The sequence below is a fragment of the Sturnira hondurensis genome, unplaced genomic scaffold, assembly GCF_014824575.4.
Source record: "Sturnira hondurensis isolate 20B ecotype Veracruz unplaced genomic scaffold, ASM1482457v3 Scaffold0002840, whole genome shotgun sequence".
In the NCBI taxonomy this organism is placed as follows: Eukaryota; Metazoa; Chordata; class Mammalia; order Chiroptera; family Phyllostomidae; genus Sturnira; species Sturnira hondurensis.
In genome coordinates, this window is record NW_028075471.1 from 13,661,904 (window position 1) to 13,679,859 (window position 17,956).

Sequence of the window (17,956 nt, forward strand, 5' to 3'; positions counted from 1 at the left end):
AGTAAATGAATGGATCAAAAAACTATGGTACATATACACAATGGAATTTTATGCTGCAGAAAGAAAGAAGGAGCTCCTACCTTTTGCAACAACATGGATGGAACTGGAAAGCATTATGCTGAGTGAAATAAGCCAGGTGTTGAAGGACAAATACCATATGATCTCACCTTTAACAGGAAGCTAAACAACAAAACAAACAAGCAAGCAAAATATAACCAAATCACTGAAATAGAGAACAGGCTGACAGTGACCAGAGGGGAGAGGGGAGGGAATTTCAGGGGAAATAAGGGAGGGATTTAGAGGAACCTATATAAAGGATACATGGACAACTGAGAAGGGTGGAAATGGGAGGGAGGGGGGAGGATGGGGGGTGGGATGGGATGGGAGTAATAGACAGAAAACTGTACTTGAAAAATAATTAAATAAAAAATTGGAAAAAAAGATTAATAAGCATTGGCTGGCATAGCTCAGTGGATTGAGCGCCAGCCTGCAAACCAAAGGGTCGCTGGTTTGATTCCCAGTCAGGGCACATGCCTGGATTGCAGGTCACGTCTCCAGTGGGGGCCATGTGAGAGGCAACCACACATTGATATTTCTCTCTCTTCCTTCCTCCCTTCCCCTCTCTAAAAATAAATGAAATCTTAAAAAAGAGCGATAAAAGGATGAGGTGATTTTTTGGAAGATAAACAAAATTGATAAATTTTTAGTTAAACTAAGAAAAAGTGAAAATTGAAAGAAAATCAAAAATTAAACAGGAGAATTACAACTAATTTAATAGAAACATATGGATCTTAGGAACCTAGTTTCCAATAAGCAATTACATGCCAACAAATTACAGAAACTAGAAGCGAGCAATCTTTAGAAATGTACAACCAACCATAATTGAACAATAAGGGAATAAAAAAATCTATACAGACTAATTAGTACTGAGGATATTGATTTAGTAATCAAAAACCTCCCAACAAATAAAAATCCAGGACCAGATGGCTTCACTGATAAATTTTACTAAAATACAAAAAAAATTAAGACCTATTCTTCTCCAACTCTTCCAAAATATAGAAGGAACACTTCCAAAACAGTTTTAAGAGGCTAGCATTACCCTGCTACCAAAATCAGACAAGAATACTACAAGAAAAGAAGACTACAGGCCAATGTTCCTAATGAACATGGATGTAAAAATCCTCAACAAAATATTAACAAACTGAATTTAACGGTGTATTAAAAGGATCATCCACAATGATCAAGTGGGGCTTATTTCAGAGATGCAAGGATGTTCAATATCTGCCAGTCAATCAATGAGATACAGTACACTAACAAATTAAAAGATAAAATTCATCTGACCATCTCAATAGACGCAGAAAAAGCATTTGACAAAATTCAACATCTATTTATGATAAAAATTCAACAAAGTGGGTATAAAAAGAATGTACCTCAACATAATGATGGCTGTATATAAAAAGCCCATGGCTAACACCATACTCAATAGTTAAAAGCTGAAGTTCTTTTCACAAGAAAAAAGTACCTATGTGTGGTAATGGATATTAGTTAGACTTATTACAGTGATCATTTTGAAATATAGGCATACATTGAATCATTATGTTGTACATTTGAAATAAATATATTATATTTTAATTATATACTAATTGGAAAAGAATTATATGAACAAACACTTTCTGCAAGAGTATTTAAAAGCATATATTATTCAGATTTTTACCAGCATTGGATAATATCAAAACTTAAATCTATACTAATCTGGTAGGTTAAAAAAAGTAATGCTATGTTGATTTAGGTTCAATTATGAGCAAAGTTGAATATCTTTTCATATTGTTAGGTGAGTGACTTATCATATGCTTGTTAGCCATTTGCACAGGGATTAGCTGGGTTTTATAAGGTCCCATGTAAGGACCATGGAATTACTAGTAATATTAAGATACAACTCAGTGAAGAGCTATTTTAATGGTGCCAAATAATCATAAACTAGCTTGTAGTTTATCAGTTTTATTTGATCCAAGACTACTGAAAGTGCCAGCATGTGTCCTAGAGTATATGTCCTAAGTATAAGATACCTCAGCAAGCATTTCATAAGCACAGTGACTAGAAACTTTGGGATGTTTTTTTCAATGATGAGATCTTTTTTCTCTGGTGGATTCTACAATAGTGGTAGGATGATTTATATATTAGGGTTGATTCTCTTTGACAATGAACATGAAAAACTTCTTGTAGTGTTTATACTTTTTAATAAATTTTCACTCATTCTCCACTTTAATAATAATTTTGAAGACAGATAACTGGTCATATATATTATCCATGGTTTAGAAGTTCCCATTTAACAATATTTGCCAAAATAGCAGTATTATGAAAACAAAAGAAAACAACAACAGTATATCATTAAATAAATATAAGAAGGCAATCTGAGTGAAGTGTTGGGTTGGAAAGCAATCAGGTTAACAGCCTAAACTGGATAAGATCACCTAATGGAGGGACCCCCTCCTTTTCCACCTCTATTTCCCTTCTATTTCTGCTCTGCCCAGTATGTAAAGGGTCTGCTCATCCTGTTCTCTCATCACTCACTAAGCCACAAGCTCACAAATCTTCTGAGAATACAGCCCAACTCTCTCCTGCCGCAGGAAATTTGCATTTGCTGTTGCTTCTTCTAGGGTCCTCAGCAAGCCTGGTTTCTCACCTTAATTCAAGTTTTTTCTTCAAGGCCATGTCCTCTGAGGAGCTCACCCTCATGCCTAACACAGGTGGTCAGTTATCTTTAATCACAGGACTCTGTTGTTTTTTTCTTCCTGGTACTTACCACAATTTAATCATGATTTTTTTTCAAAAAAGGAAAATTAGATTGAAGATGGTGGCTGAGTAGGTAGAAGTTGAGTCCATTTGCTGTTGCCCCCAACTCAGAATCTTGGCTGATTTTCAGACAAATAACCTGAACAATCAATGGACTCTCAACTGATACGAAGTTTTGAAGCCAAGGAGTACATAAGATGGTTCACAATGGACAGTAAGGAGATTTTATAAGTTGAGAGGGCCTGATGAATGGTGGCTCCCTCACCTCCCAGGGCCCGGGGCCCGAGTTCTGTGCAAGGAACCATCAGACCTTAGCCAGGAATGACTTGGGAGGATATATGAAGTCAGGGAGATCCAGGCTACATACACACAGTGAGTGGCACATCCACAGCTGCAGTGCCAAACACCAACTGGGAGAATGCTAGAGAAAGAGAAAGGGACTCTATTTCCCAAGATGATCGAGGGCCACACCTGGGTCAGGTGGAGGCAAGCTGCTGCCACAGCTTTGACTGTGAGACACTTTTGGCTTTTTGGAGAGGTGGAGTATGAGGAGAACTAGGCAGTGGCTTGGTACTGCAGTGGGAATGCCACAGAAAGACTTTTTAAAAAAGGGAGCTGAAGCATGCTGGGCAAGGACCCTGTGCACAGCTGCCCTGCCAGTAAAGGGACAACATCGAATGCGGAATTTGTTCCCACTGAGTACAACTGAGCAGGGAGACCAGAAAATTGCACAGCAAAGGGATTTCTGGGCCCCAGCTCAGCACAGCTAGCAAGTGGCAGGTTACACAAAACAGAGAGTTAGGTACTGTGTCTGCTGTGAGGGCAGTGGGCTGGAACTCAGAGGGGCAAGAGTCAAGCACCTGTGATTATTTATAGCCAAACAGAATTCCAATGCCTAGTAGAGCTCAAATCCCTGGAAAGGAAAGGATATACACAGCCCCCACTCCCTGCAGGATTGCAAGCAACACATCCAACAGGGAAGCTCTGCAGAATAGTCAGGACAGGCTCAGAAACCCCCTGCAGGGTGCATATCTACAAGAGAAAGACAGAAATATAAATACTAAATGGGTCCCTTTTGAACTTCTTTCAGGGATAAAAAAATACACTGGTTCCTAGGGCCTTATTCCACTGAGGCCAGTAAAGCAGAGAAATCAGAATTCATGGAGAAAAGGGTAATCAGGGCCCTATCCAGGCTTGGTTCCCACACAGAACTACCATCAGCACCAAGCAGAAAAAAGCTGACCTTCTTACACAGATTGGTCCTTCCCTTGAAATGTATAGGTAGTTCATCAGAAACTATACATTATTGGAAATAAGCTGGGACAGACCAAGACAGGTGGTGCAGGGGCAGAGGAACACACTCACAATCTTTCCAGGAGACTGAACAGCTCCTTCCAGGGAATCCCAAATTTCCCCACCCTCCCACTTGTCATAGAAGCCTCCATTAGAGGCAGGCAAACGTGGTACACGGGGTTCTCCCAGAAGATGGATGACCCACCCCTGGACCTTGAGCTGATATAAATCCAGAGGTAGATCCAGAAGAAGAATACATAAGGCAAACAAACTCTGCTTAGACAAATTCTACTTTGTTCTTCTTCAGTAATTGTGATATGTTTCCTCTCATATAGATTTTTAACATTTTTCTTTTTCTTCCATTGTATTCCAGCTAATTCACTATTTTTGTCTTTTTAATTCTTTTTATTTATATTTTTATATATTTTTAAAAAATTATGTATATTTCAGATCTCACATTGTATCCTTCCTTGTCTTACTCCATTTTGCCTTCTTTCTGCCCTTTTTTAATTTTAGTTTTAAATTTTATTTCCCCTCGTTCCATGCCTTGTTCCTATTTCTTACTCTTACCATTTCTCCTTCCTCTACACTCCCCAAATCATTTTTCATTCCTTTCATCAGTACACATTCTATTTCCCTTTCTTATAATATTTTTATTTTCTTCTCACCTTTGTTACACATTGCTTATTTGGCATGGACATTGCAATTATTGCTTTTTCTTAATTTTTTTCTTATTTGTTTACTATTTTTTAATTTCAAATATCACATGTTACTCTCCCTCATCTTACTTCATTTTGTATTCCTCATGCCTTTTCTTACTTAAGTTTGGAATTTTATTTTTCCCTTCCATAGCCTGGATTCTATTCTGTACTCTTACTGTTTCTCCTCCCTCTATCCTCCCAATGTCATTTTTCTTTACTTCAGACATCTCATAACCTCTTTTCTCTTTCTTATAATATTCTTATTCTCTTTCCACCTTAATTAATCTTTACTCATCTGCCATTTTTATTGATCCTGTTGTGGTCTTTCTTCAATTTTTTTCTATTGGTTCACTACTTAAAAAATTATTTCAAACCTCATATTATATATACTCTTTCCTTTTCTTACTCCATTTTGCCATCTACCTTCCCCCTTTTACTTTCATGTTAAAATGTATTTTCTCCTTTTCTTTACTTTGTTTCTGTTCCCTATTCTTATCATTTCTCCTCCTTCTTTCCTCTCAAAATCATTTTTCTTTATTTTAGTCATCTCATATTATTTTTCCCTGCCTTATACTATTCTTAATTCCTTCCCATGTTTATTAATCTTTGCTCATCTGCTGTTGATATTGCTGATGTGTTAAAGAGTATTTTTGCTGGCATGGGTTTGGCTGTGTGGGTAGTATTTATTTGTTCTCTCAGCACTGGTACAACATAATATAAGATGTGGTAGGGGTTGTGACTCTCAGTCAGCTAGTGGGAGGAGAGAACCCACCAGTGAGTGAGCCATCAATAATCAAAGCCCAAGGAGAACAAGAGAGAAAGCCCACATAAACTGAATGCAGTCCATCCCTTGGAGCATCCAACTCAGGAGATCAAAAAGACTGCACCACTTAGTTCCACAGAACTCCTACCACAGAAGTCCATCCCACTAGGACAGGGAATCAGAGCAGACTAATCTGAGATGCAGAAAAAAACAAAAGGAGTCACCTAAATTGGGGAGACAAAGTAACAACCCCCAATTGGAAGGAAGGTAGGAATCCCCAGAAAAAGAGCTAAATGAGATAGAGGGAAGCAATCTGTCAGACATAGAGTTCAAAATAATGGTTATAAAGATGCTGAAGGAGCTTGGTGATAACTACAAGGAACCTTATGGGAGCTACAAGGAACTTAATGGACTACAACAGCATGAAAAAAAGACATAGAAACTATAAATAAGAACCAGGAATAAATGAAGAGTACAATATCTGAAGTGAAAAATATGCCAGAAGGAATTAATAGCAGGCTAGATGAAGAAGAAGACCAAATCAGTGAGCTGGAAGACAACACAGGAAAAAAAAAAAAAACACCTAGTCGGGGTAAAAAAAACAAAACAAAACAAAAAGACTCAAATATTAAGATAGTTTAAGAGCTGCAAGAAAACATGAAACATAACAACAACCACATAATAGGGATAACAGAAAGAGAAGAAAAGTAGCAAGGGATAAAAATCTTGTTTGAAAAATAATGACAAAAAACTTCCCTAACTGGGTGAAGGAAAATGTCATGCATTCCTTTTAAGGAAGCATAGAGGGTCCAAATAAAGATATAGCAAAAGAGGTTCACTCCAAGAAACAGTATAGTTAAAATGACAAAATTTAAAGACAAAGAGAGAATCTTACAGGCAGCAAGGAAGAAACAGCTAGTAATATACAAGGGAGATCTAGTAAGGTTATCAGCTGATTTTTCAACAGGAACACTACAAGCCAGAAGGGATAAGCAAAAATATTCCAAATAATGAAAAACAAGGACCTGCAACCAAGACTACTCTATCCAGCAAAGCTCTCATTTAAAATGGAAAGCAAAATAAAAAGCTTCCCAGACCAAAGAAGGCTAAAAGCATATATTTTCAGCAAGCCAACACTGCTAGAGATGGTAAAGGCACTTCTTGAAGAAGAAGAAATAGAGAGGGGGTGGGGAGCACAGGTCAAAGGAAAAAATGGCAATAAGTATCTATCAATAATAACCTTAAATGTAAATAGAGTAAATGCACCAATCAAAAGGCATAGGGTAGCTGCAATAAGAAAACAAGGTCCTCATACATGTTTTCTTAAAGAGACCAATCTCAGAATAAAAGATCTACATAGAATGAAAGTGAAAGTATGGAAAATATATTCCAAGCAAATAGACATAAAAATCAGGTGTAGCAATATTTACATCAAACAAAATACACTTCAAAATAAAAGCCTTAAAAAGAAACAAAGGAGCCCTGGCTGGTGTAGCTCAGTGGATTGAGCACGGGTCTGTGAAGCAAATGGTCGCTGGTTCGATTCCCAGTCAGGGCACATGCCTGGGTTGCAGGCCAGGTCCCCAGTAAGGGACGCAACTGCATACTCATGTTTTAAAAAAAAAGAAACAAAGGAGATCACTACACAATACTTAAGGGAGTTGTCCAACAAGAGGACGTAACACATGTAAACATATAAGCATCCACCATGAGAGCACTTAAATACATAAGGTAAATCTTGAAGGATTTTAAGAAAAAGATTGACTGTGATACAGTCATCACAGGGGATTTTAGTACACCACTGTCAATGATGGATAAATCTTCCAAATGAAGAATCAACAAGGACATGGTGGCATTGAACAACACTCTAAATCAAATGGACTTGCTTGAAGTTTGCAGAACCTTTGACCCCAAAGATGCAAAGTATACATTCTTTTCAAATGTTCATGGAATTTTCAAAGACTGGACCACATGGTAAGAAACAAAAGAAGCCTTAAAATATTCAAGAAAATTGATATCATATCAGGCATCTTCTCAGATCACAATGGCTTGAAACTAGAAACCGATCTCAAGAAAAAAATTCAAATACCTTGAGGCCGAATAACATTTTATTAAATAATGAATGGTTTAATAATGACATCAAGAAAAAATTTAAAAGTGTCTTGAAATAAATGAGAATGAACTCATGACAACCCAAAACTTATGGGGCATGACAAAGGCAGTCCAGAAAGGGAACTTCATAGCAATACAGGCCTACCTAAAGAATATAGAAAAATCTCAAATAAACAGTCTAACCCTACATCTAAAAGAACTAGAGTAACAACAACAAACAAAGCTCAGAATGCATAGAAGGAAGAAAATAATCAAGTTCAGAGTAGAATTAAATAACATAGAGTCTAAAAAAAGTATCCAAAGTATAATGAATCCAGAAGCTGGTTCTTTGAAAATATAAACAAAATTGACAGACCTTTAACCACATTCAACAGGAAAAAATAGGACCCAAATAAATGAAATTAGAAATGAAAGAGAAAAAGTAGTAACTGATACCATAGAAAAATGAAAGATTGTAGAAAATTATTATGAACAAATGTAAGCTAAGAAACTGGAAAACCTATGTGAAATGGACAAACTTCTGGAGACGTATAATTTCCCAAAACCAAATTTAAAAAAAAAAAGCAGAAATCCTGAACAGACTGAAAACGACTAGTGAAACAAGCAAATTCTAGGCACACAAAAGCCTTGGACCAGATGACTTCACAGGCAAATTTTACCAAACATTCAAAGAACTAACAGCAGTCTTTCACAAACTATTCCAAAAAGTTCAAGAAGAGGGTAGATTCCCAAGCTTTTAATTACAAACCAGGTAAAGACACAACAAGGAAATAAAACTATAGGCCAATATCTCTGATGAACATTGGTGATAAAATCCTGAAGAAAAGATATTGCCAGATATTGGCAATCTGATCCAGCAATACATTGAGTAGATCATACACTACAATCAATTGTTATTTACCCCAGGATTGGAAGGATGGTATAACATTCACAAGTCAATAATTGTCATACATCACATCAACAAAATGAAATACAAAAACTCCATGATCACATCAATAGATGCTGCAAAAGCATTTGATAAAATCCAGCCCCCATTTATAATAAAAACACTTAGCAGAGTGGGAATAGAGGGAGCATACCTCAACATAATAAAGGCCACATACAAGAAACCTACAGTCAACATCATACTCTATGGTCAAAACCTAAAAGATTTCCGTTTAAGATCAGGAACAACATGAAGGTGTCTGCTTTCACCACTCTTATTCCACATAGTACCGGAAGTTCTTTTTTTTTAAACTTCCAAATTTATTTTATTCATTCTATCTTTTTGTTAGTGTTGTTCAAGTACAGTTGTCTACATTTTCTTTTCACCTTAGCCATATCCACCTCCCACCCAGGATTCTATATCCTTTGGCTTTCTCCATGTGTCATTTATCCACGTTCCTGACAACCCTTCCCACCTTCCCCTCATTATCCCTTACCCTCTCCTCTGTGGTTATCACAATGGCCAAACAAGAGGAAGAAATAAAAGGCATCTAAATTGGAAAGGAAGAAGTAAAACTGCCATTACTCTCTGATGACATGATAGTGTACACAGAAAACCCTATAGACTCCACGAAAACTACTTAACCTAATAAGTGAATTCAAGATGAAATGGACCTAACTGATATATATAGAGCCCTTCATTCTAAAGGAGATAAATACACATTCTTTTCAAATGCACATGGAACATTTTCAAAGATAGACCATATGATAGGGCACAAAACAAGCCTCAACAAATACAAAAAAAAATTGAACTCATCCCAAGCATTTTCTCAGATCACAAGAGACTGAAACTAGAAACCAACCTCAAGGAAAACAACTCAAAACACTAAAAATCATGGACATTCAAGAGCATGCTATTAAACAACGAATGGGTCAAGAATGAAATTAGGAAGAAATTAAAAAGTTTCGGGAAAAAATGAAAATGAGCTCATTACAACTCAAAACTTATGGGACACTGTGAAGGGAGTCCTGAGAGGAAAGTTCATAGTGATACAGGCCTACCTAAAAATATAGAAACATTTCAAACAAAAAACCTAACCCCATGACTCCAAGAACTCAAGGAACAACAACAAAGACAGTCCAGAGCAAGTAGAAGGAAGGAAATAACAAACATCAGAGCAGAATTAAATGACATAGAGACTAAAAGCACAATTCTAAGAATCAATAAATCCAGGAGCTGGTTCTTTGAAAAGATAAACAAAATTGGCAAGCCTTTTAGTAGGCTTATCAAGAAAAAAGGAGAGAATACCCAAATAAACAAAATCAGAAATGAAAGAGGAGAGATTACAACTGATACCACAGAAATACAAAGAATTGTAGGAAAATTCTACAAAGAACTGTATGTCAAGAAATCTGAAAACCCAGATGAAATGGACAAATTTCTAGAAAAATATAATCTTTCAAAACTCAATGAAGAAGAAGCAAAAAGCCTGAACAGACCAATAACAGATGACAAAATTGAAGCAGTAATCAAAAAACTCCTGACACACAAAAGCCCTGGACCAGATGGTAGCCCAGGAGAGTTCTACAAAGCACCTAAGAAAGAGGTAACCCCTATCATTCACAGACTCTTCCAAAAAATCCAAAATGATGGAAGACTCCCAAACTCTTTTTTATGAGGCCAGCATCATCTAATCTCAAAACCAGATAAAAACACAAGAAAGAAAGAAAATTTCAGACCAATATCGCTGATGAACATAGATGCTAAAATCCTCAACAAAATATTGTCAAATCACATCCAACAATACATTAAAAAATCATACAACATGACCAAATGGGATTCATCCCAGGCATGCAGGAATGGCTCAATATTTTCAAATGAGTAAATGTAATACATCACATAAACAAAAGCAAAGACAAAAACCACATGATAATATTAATAGATGAGGAGAAAGCATTTGATAACTTACAGAATCCATTTAGGATAAAAAACACTTGGCAAAGTGGGAATAGAGAAAGCATTCCTCAACATAATAAAGGCCATATATGAAAGACTTACAGCCAACATTATACTCAATGGCCAAAAACTAAAAACTTTTTCAATAAGATCAGGAAAAAGACAAGGTTGTCCACTTTTACCACTTCTATTCAATATAGTATTGTAATTTTTAGCCACAGTGATTAGACAAGAAAAGGAAATAAAAGGCATCCATTTCTTGCTCTTTCTGGGATATTCTTTCTACTGTGTCCTCCAACTCGCTGATCTGATCTTCTGTCTCATCAATCCTGCTTTTCATTCCTTCTACTGTGTTCTTCAGTTCAGAAATTGTATTCTTCATTTCCTCTTGTCCTTTGGTGATAGTTTCTATTTCCTTTTTCATGTTGATATAGTTTGCAGAGAGTTCATTGTAGCTCCCCTCTAGTTTCTGGTAGCTCATTGTGAGCTCTTTGAATTTCCTGATAACCAGTGCTTTGAATTCAATATCTGATAGTTGACTTGCCTCTCTTTCATCTAACATTCTCTCTGAGACTTCCACTTTTTCTTTCATTTGGGCATTGTTTTTTTGTCTTCTCATTGTTTGTGAGACTTTTCTTGTTAGCCTCAGCTTCTTAAATTGATTTGTTCTGACTCCCTGGGTTTATGGTGTGAACTTCTGTGGTAGAATACCTGTGAGATTCAGTGGTGCAGTCTCCTGTAGGTATCTTGATGTTCTCTACTTCCACCTACTCCTTTCTTTGTGTGTGTGTGATCAGTTGGAGGGGGAAGAAAAATGGTTTATGACAGCAAGAGAGTACTTTATGATATTTAAAGTCACAGAGGGGAGAGGGGAGGGAATTTCAGGGGAAGTAGGGAAGGGATTTAGAGGAACAAATATAAAAGATACATGGACAACAACTAAGAAGGGTGGAAATGGGAGGGAGGGGAGAACATGGGGGGTGGGATGAGATGGGAGTAATAGACAGAAAACTGTACTTGAAAAATAATTAAATAAAAATATTGGGGGGAAAAAAGAAAAAAAATTAAATAGGAGAAAGTAACTTTAGTTTAAAATAATTACGTTGCTTATTTATTTATTTTATAATTTCACCCCTTGAATATGAACTCCATGACAAATAGGATCTTGGTTACCCAGTTTTCACTGAACTTGTAAAATATTCTTGCATTGTGCTTGGTCTATGGAAACATCCTCAGGTATTGTGGGAATTCAGTGATAAAAATATATTGCCCTGGGCACCAGTGGAATGGATTACAAAGTCATGGCTTCTGTAGTATTACTGAACAAAAGCAGATTTGCATTAATTCATATCCCCCTAAAAAACAATTGTAACTATAAGCACTATTGAGACTACATTTCAGGTTAAAATTATACTTTTTAACTCTGTCATCTGTCAGAGGGGTGAGGGTTCAGGGTTTGATTGAAAAGGGTAAAGGTATTAAGCAAAAGAAAAAAACAACTCATAGACACAGACAATAATAAAGGGATTACTGAAAAGAGGAAAGATGGAAGAGGGCAAAGGAGGAATAAATGGTGATTGAAGGTGACTTAACCTGGGATGGTGAACACACAATACAGTGTACAGATGACATATCATAGAATTGTACACCTGGAGTTTATATAATTTCATTAACCAATGTCACCCCAATAAATTCAATGAAAAGAGTTTTTAAAAGTATACTCGCAGGCAAGAAAAATAGAACCAAAGACATGGAAATAATGAACAAACTGACAGTGACCAGAGGAGATGGGGAGGGAGAAAATGGAGAAAAGAAGGGGAAGGGTCAAGTCAAGGAACATGTATAAAGGACCCATGGACAAAGATAGTGGGGGAGAAGGGCTGGACATGGGAGGTGGAGGCTGGGTAGGGCAGGGGAGAGTAATGGGGGAAAAATGGGGACAACTATAATTGAACAACAATAAAGAAGTATACTTACTATCAGTTTAGCTTGTGTTTCACCAGAGGTATAATTAGGCTCACAGTATGAAAAGCTACAACAATTTACACAGGTACTGGATTACTCAGCTCGTCATTCCATGTGCCTATGAAAATGAACTAGAAGCTAGAGCATATTTTTGACTCACTTTCCTATGTAATTACATTTATACAGAAAGGCAAGTTGTCATATATTATCCAAGGTTAGACATTGCCAATTAACAGTATTTGCTGAAAGAATACCATCAGCAAAATAAAATAAAACAAGAAATATGATTTTATTAAATATAGTATATATGTAATCATATATTTACTTACATTCAAATGTACTTATTTATTTATTTGGGGGAATAATAAAATGGATAACTTTTCATTTTTATCTTTCAGTTATAGTTTACATTCAACATCATTTTGTATTAGGTTCAGGGGTACAGCATTGCCATTAGACAATTGTATAGTTCACAAAGTGTTCCCCCTGTTATTTCCAGTACCCACTTGGCACCATACACAGTCATTACAATATTTTTTATTATATTTGCTATGCTGTATTTTACATCCCTGTGACTTGTTTTGCAACTATTGAAATTAGGTGATTTCTATCTTTTTATGCTAATTTGTACTTTCTACAGTAGATGTATATTATTTAATTAAAACAAAATGGCTGTGTTTATACTGCTGGACCACAGCCCAAATATAAGAGGTGGGTCTCACTGGGAGGGCAAGCATTACTGAGATCAGCTCTGAAAAGTAGGTCTCTTGGTACAAGAGCCATCCCTGAGTTGAAAGGCCTGGCCAAGCAGGGGCCTGGCAACAGTGTTCTTTGGACCTGGACCCTTAGGAGGTTGCAGAATGGAAGAGGAGCCCCCAGTAAATAAGCTGTCTTTTTGGAGGCAGATGCAGGCCAGAAATTAGGCCTTGACACTGAAGGGCAGACATCTCAGGCTCTGAAAAATGACCCCTTCCCATTCTCTTGGTGTTTGTGTCTTTGTCCTTCTTTCCCCCAAGCACCCACTGGGACTAGCAGAATGAAAGCATGAGAATCAGGGTGAGAGAGATGCCCTCCCTCCTGCCCTGAAGGAAGGTGAATCTAGTTCCAAGGCCAGAGACTGGACTTCCAGTTGGCTTCTCCAGAAACTCTTCTTCCAGGACCAACCTCCAAGGGTCTGGGTTTGAGTCAATGAGAGACAGATTTCCTATGCAAAGTGGATGCTGCCTTCTCCTACCTGAGGACATGGGGTCTGTAGAGAGGACCAACAAGCATTTGCTCAGTATTTTATGGAGTAACCTGCTGAATGACCTTGGGTAGGCCCTTCAACCTTCTCCATCCTGAGCTCTTTCAGCCATAATAGAGAGGAAAGTTATTTGGGGATCTTGTGGTCAGTAAATGAAGATTCTGGGGGAAATAATAGGTTTATCAAAGAAAGATATGGAAGCAATCTAGGATACATGATGTTATCTAGAGTATTTGATTCAGAATTTGAAGAATTGGCCTTTCCCAAAACTTTCCTGACAAAAAGTTAAAGAGAGCTAAAAGATTACAGAGTGAAATTCCAGATGTCAGCTTTCAGACCCAACTGTATTTCCAATCTCACTCTAGGCTCTCGAATCCCAGGCCCTTACATCCAAGGTCAGAGTCAATCCTCCCCTGGGGATCCCCTAGACTATAGACTTGAGGCCCCTGTTCTCTAAATGAGGAGAGCTGGAGGCAGGAGAGGATTTTTGGAGAAACAGCCAAGTGTTCTTTGACTTATAGGAGGACTTGAGTCCCAAGAGGCCAGCTGGAGGTCTGCAGACTGTCTGCTGAAGGCTCCACTAGACTTTCTGTCTCCTCCACTTCTGGAAATCTAACAATAAGAGGAATTAATATGGCTCCCTTCTGTACCCTTTTCCCCCAACTCAGTTTCCTTCCTGTGCTATCTGGAGGAGGATGAGAGCTGGGGAAAAATGGATGAGGCTAGGAAGGCTGGGCCACCACATATGTATCCTTTTTTTTTGGTATATTTGATTAATTATACTATTGTGATTGTCTGATTTTTCTCCCCTTTATCCTCGTTCAACCTGTAGCTCTCTTCCCTTCAGCATTCCTAACCACCCCCCGCACTTAGTCCATGCTTGTGGGTCATACATGTTAAATTCTTTGGTTTCTTTATGTTGTATACAATTTTTAACTTCCCCTGTCTATTTGGTATCTACCATTAATGTTTCTTATTCCCTGTACCTTTCTTCCCACTTGCCCCACTCCTGCCCCCTTTGATAGCCCTCCATGTAATTTCTATTTCTGTGAATCTGTTCCTCTTCTAGTTGTGTGCTTAACTTTTGATCTTTTTAGGTTAAATTGTTGATAGTTGTGAGCTTATTATCATTTATACTGTTCATATTTTTGAGCATCTTCTTTTTCTTAGATAAGTTCCTTAAACAATTCATATAAGGGCTTGATGATGGATTACTTTAAATTGACATTATCTGGGAAGCACTTTGTCTGCCCTACCATTCTAAATGATAGCCTTGCTGGATAGAGTAATCTTGGATGCAGGTCCTTGTCTTTCATGATTTGGAATTCTTCTTTCCAGTCCTTTCTTGCCTGTAAAGTTTCTTCTGAGAAATCAGTTGATAGTCTTACTGGAACTTCTTTGTAGGTAACTGTTTCCTTTTCTCTTTCTGCTTTTAAGATTCTTTCCTTATCATTAATCTTGGGCAATGTAATTATGATGTGCTTGAGTGTGTGCTTTTTCGGGTCTGACTTGTTTGGAACTCTCTGGACTTCCTTGAAGTCTCTTTCCTTTGCCAGATTGGAGAAGTTCTCCTTCATTATTTGTTCAAACAAGTTTTCAATTTCTTGCTCTTCCTCTTCTCCATCTGGCACCCCTATGATTCAAATACTGGAATGTTTAAAGTTGCCCCAGAAGTTCCTAAGTCTTTACTTGATTTTTTGATTCTTGTTTCTTCATTCTGTTCTGGTTGAATGTTTTTTTCTTTCTTTTGTTCCAAATCATTGATTTAGTTCCAGTTTCCTTCCCTTCACTCTTGGTTCCCTGTATATTTTTCTTTATTCCACTTTGTATAATCTTTACTTCTTCCTTTTTTCTTTTTTTGCATCTGTACTCAATCATTTCTGTGAACATGCTGATTACCAGTGTTTTGAACTCTGTATCTGATAGGTTGTCTATCTCTTCATGGCTTTGTTCTTTTTCTGGAGTTTTGATCTGTTCTTTCATTTGGGCCATATATCTCTGTCTTGGTTCACCTGTTAAGTTCACTATGGTGGGGCAACCCAGTTCCCTGCATTGTGGCACTATAAATGAGGAAAGGGTTAGAGAGGAAACAATGCCATTTGCTTAGCTCTGGACCGAGTTTCAGTAACTTACCCTGCTACCCACAAGTAAATTGTACCCTTGTGGTGCTTATTCCTGGATTGGTGGGCTTGTGTACCTTCTAGGACACTGTGGATCCATCCAAAGTACTGTCTGTGAGACTAGGAGTTTCTCCCACTGCTGCAACATCCAGAGGTTTTGCAGCCAGAGGTTTTGAGGCTTTACTTCCCCATTCTGGAGCCCTGGGTTGCACTACTTTTTGCTCCCCAGTTGTCCCTCATGGTTTATCTACATGTGAATATGGGAACACCTGGTCTGCCAGGTACCAACTCGCCCACCTAATCCACTAGCCACCACCCTTTTGGCATCCTGTCTTCTTAGGCTGCATGTCTCCACTCCTCCTACAAGTCTGAATGTTTATTCTTTAACTCCTTGGTTGTTGGACTTCCATACAATTTAATTTTCTGGTAGTTCTGGTTGTTTTTTACATTTAAATTGGTTGTTATCTTTCTTTTGGATGTGCAAGGAATTGAAGCATTTCTACCTATGCCTCCATCTTGGCCAGAAGCCCAAATATATTTAATTAACCAAAATTAATATGATATATGCAGATTACTTATATTTATATAAAAACATACATACATACAAAGAATAACGTATGTGATTCACTAAGTGTAAAAAGCCCACAGTAGCAATGGCTCACGTAAAACTAGACATAATTTTTCATTAATGACACAGTCACTATATTACAACTATTCTTGTTTATTTGCCATGTCAGAGAAATTTTTCAGGCTTAAATTGAAGGAGTTTTTTATAATTCATAGGGAAAGGAAGTTTGTTTCTTTTAAGGAAGAATTCAAATTGGAATCATAATCTCTACTTGTGTGTTTGATTTCTTAACCTCCTCACACTTGATAAAATAAACTACACCTCTTCTGTAAGGTTGAGGAGGTGCTTGCTCTTTAGAAAATGTCAAGAAATACTCTTTTCTGAAAAGTAAGCTCACTGCCTGGAAATTATTCCATCACGGCTTTCTTGCTTTGTACCTTCATTTGGAGGAATACACATGACAGGTCATTTGCATTTGCATAATCGCCCTGTTGCAATCCCTAATATCAGAGCTGGAGAGGAGAGATGAAGATGGTTATTGTTCAGCTAAGATATTTCTTTTTAGGGCACCCCTTTGGAATTCAAACAAAGGCTTCCAACAAGTTAGGCTTTAAGATAATTGCATAACACAGTAATAGTCAGATACAACTTACATACCTTTTCCAAAATGCCTCTACTAGAATGGATTATATATACAGCCTCACCCTTGTTGGAACAGAGAAAAGCTGAGGGTAGAGAAAGTGCACATCCTTAAGAACCTGTTATAAAGATTTTGAGTTTGGTCATACACCCTAGAAACATTAGGCTAACAAAATAGAAAAAGAAAGAGATCTTAAAAAATCACTCAAGGCATGGAATGACAACCAGCAGCAGAATTTGATTAATTCTACTGCCTAGGGCTAGTAGAATTGCCTATTACCACCAATTCTTCAGGGTTACCTGGGCAAAGGGAACTCTATAACCAAATTTTCCATAGCCTAACCTTATAACCTCATTATCTGCTTGTAACCATTTCCTGTAAAAGGCTTGAGGAGAAAAGCTTCCCAGTACCTCATATTTTCCACACTGAGTGCTGTGATGTTAGTAAAAGAAGCAGCAGCAATGCCTACTCTCACATAATGGAGCACAGTTGAGAAGAAAGCTCCTAAAAGACAACAGGGAGGCTATGTGCTGCTTTTGTTTTCAATGAACCAGACACACTTTCCCAGATAGACTCAACTACTCTTCAAAACTGCCATTTCTACTCAAAACCACTTTATTTATTTTTATTGGGGAATAATGCCTTGTTTGCATAGTATTAGGCACTTGTTGGAAAATTATTCCAGTTGTGAAATAACACCCATGATGTGGTTCAAAAATCAACCTAGAAATTTTACAGTATTACAAGTAATTGAAGGTCTTTCTTGTTTCAACACCCTACTCCCCAGCTCTCCTAACATGTGGCATTCCACTATACTCTGACGGGTGTGCTGGCTCTTGTGGATAGTAATTTGACCCTCAGTATGAATATAAGTGCA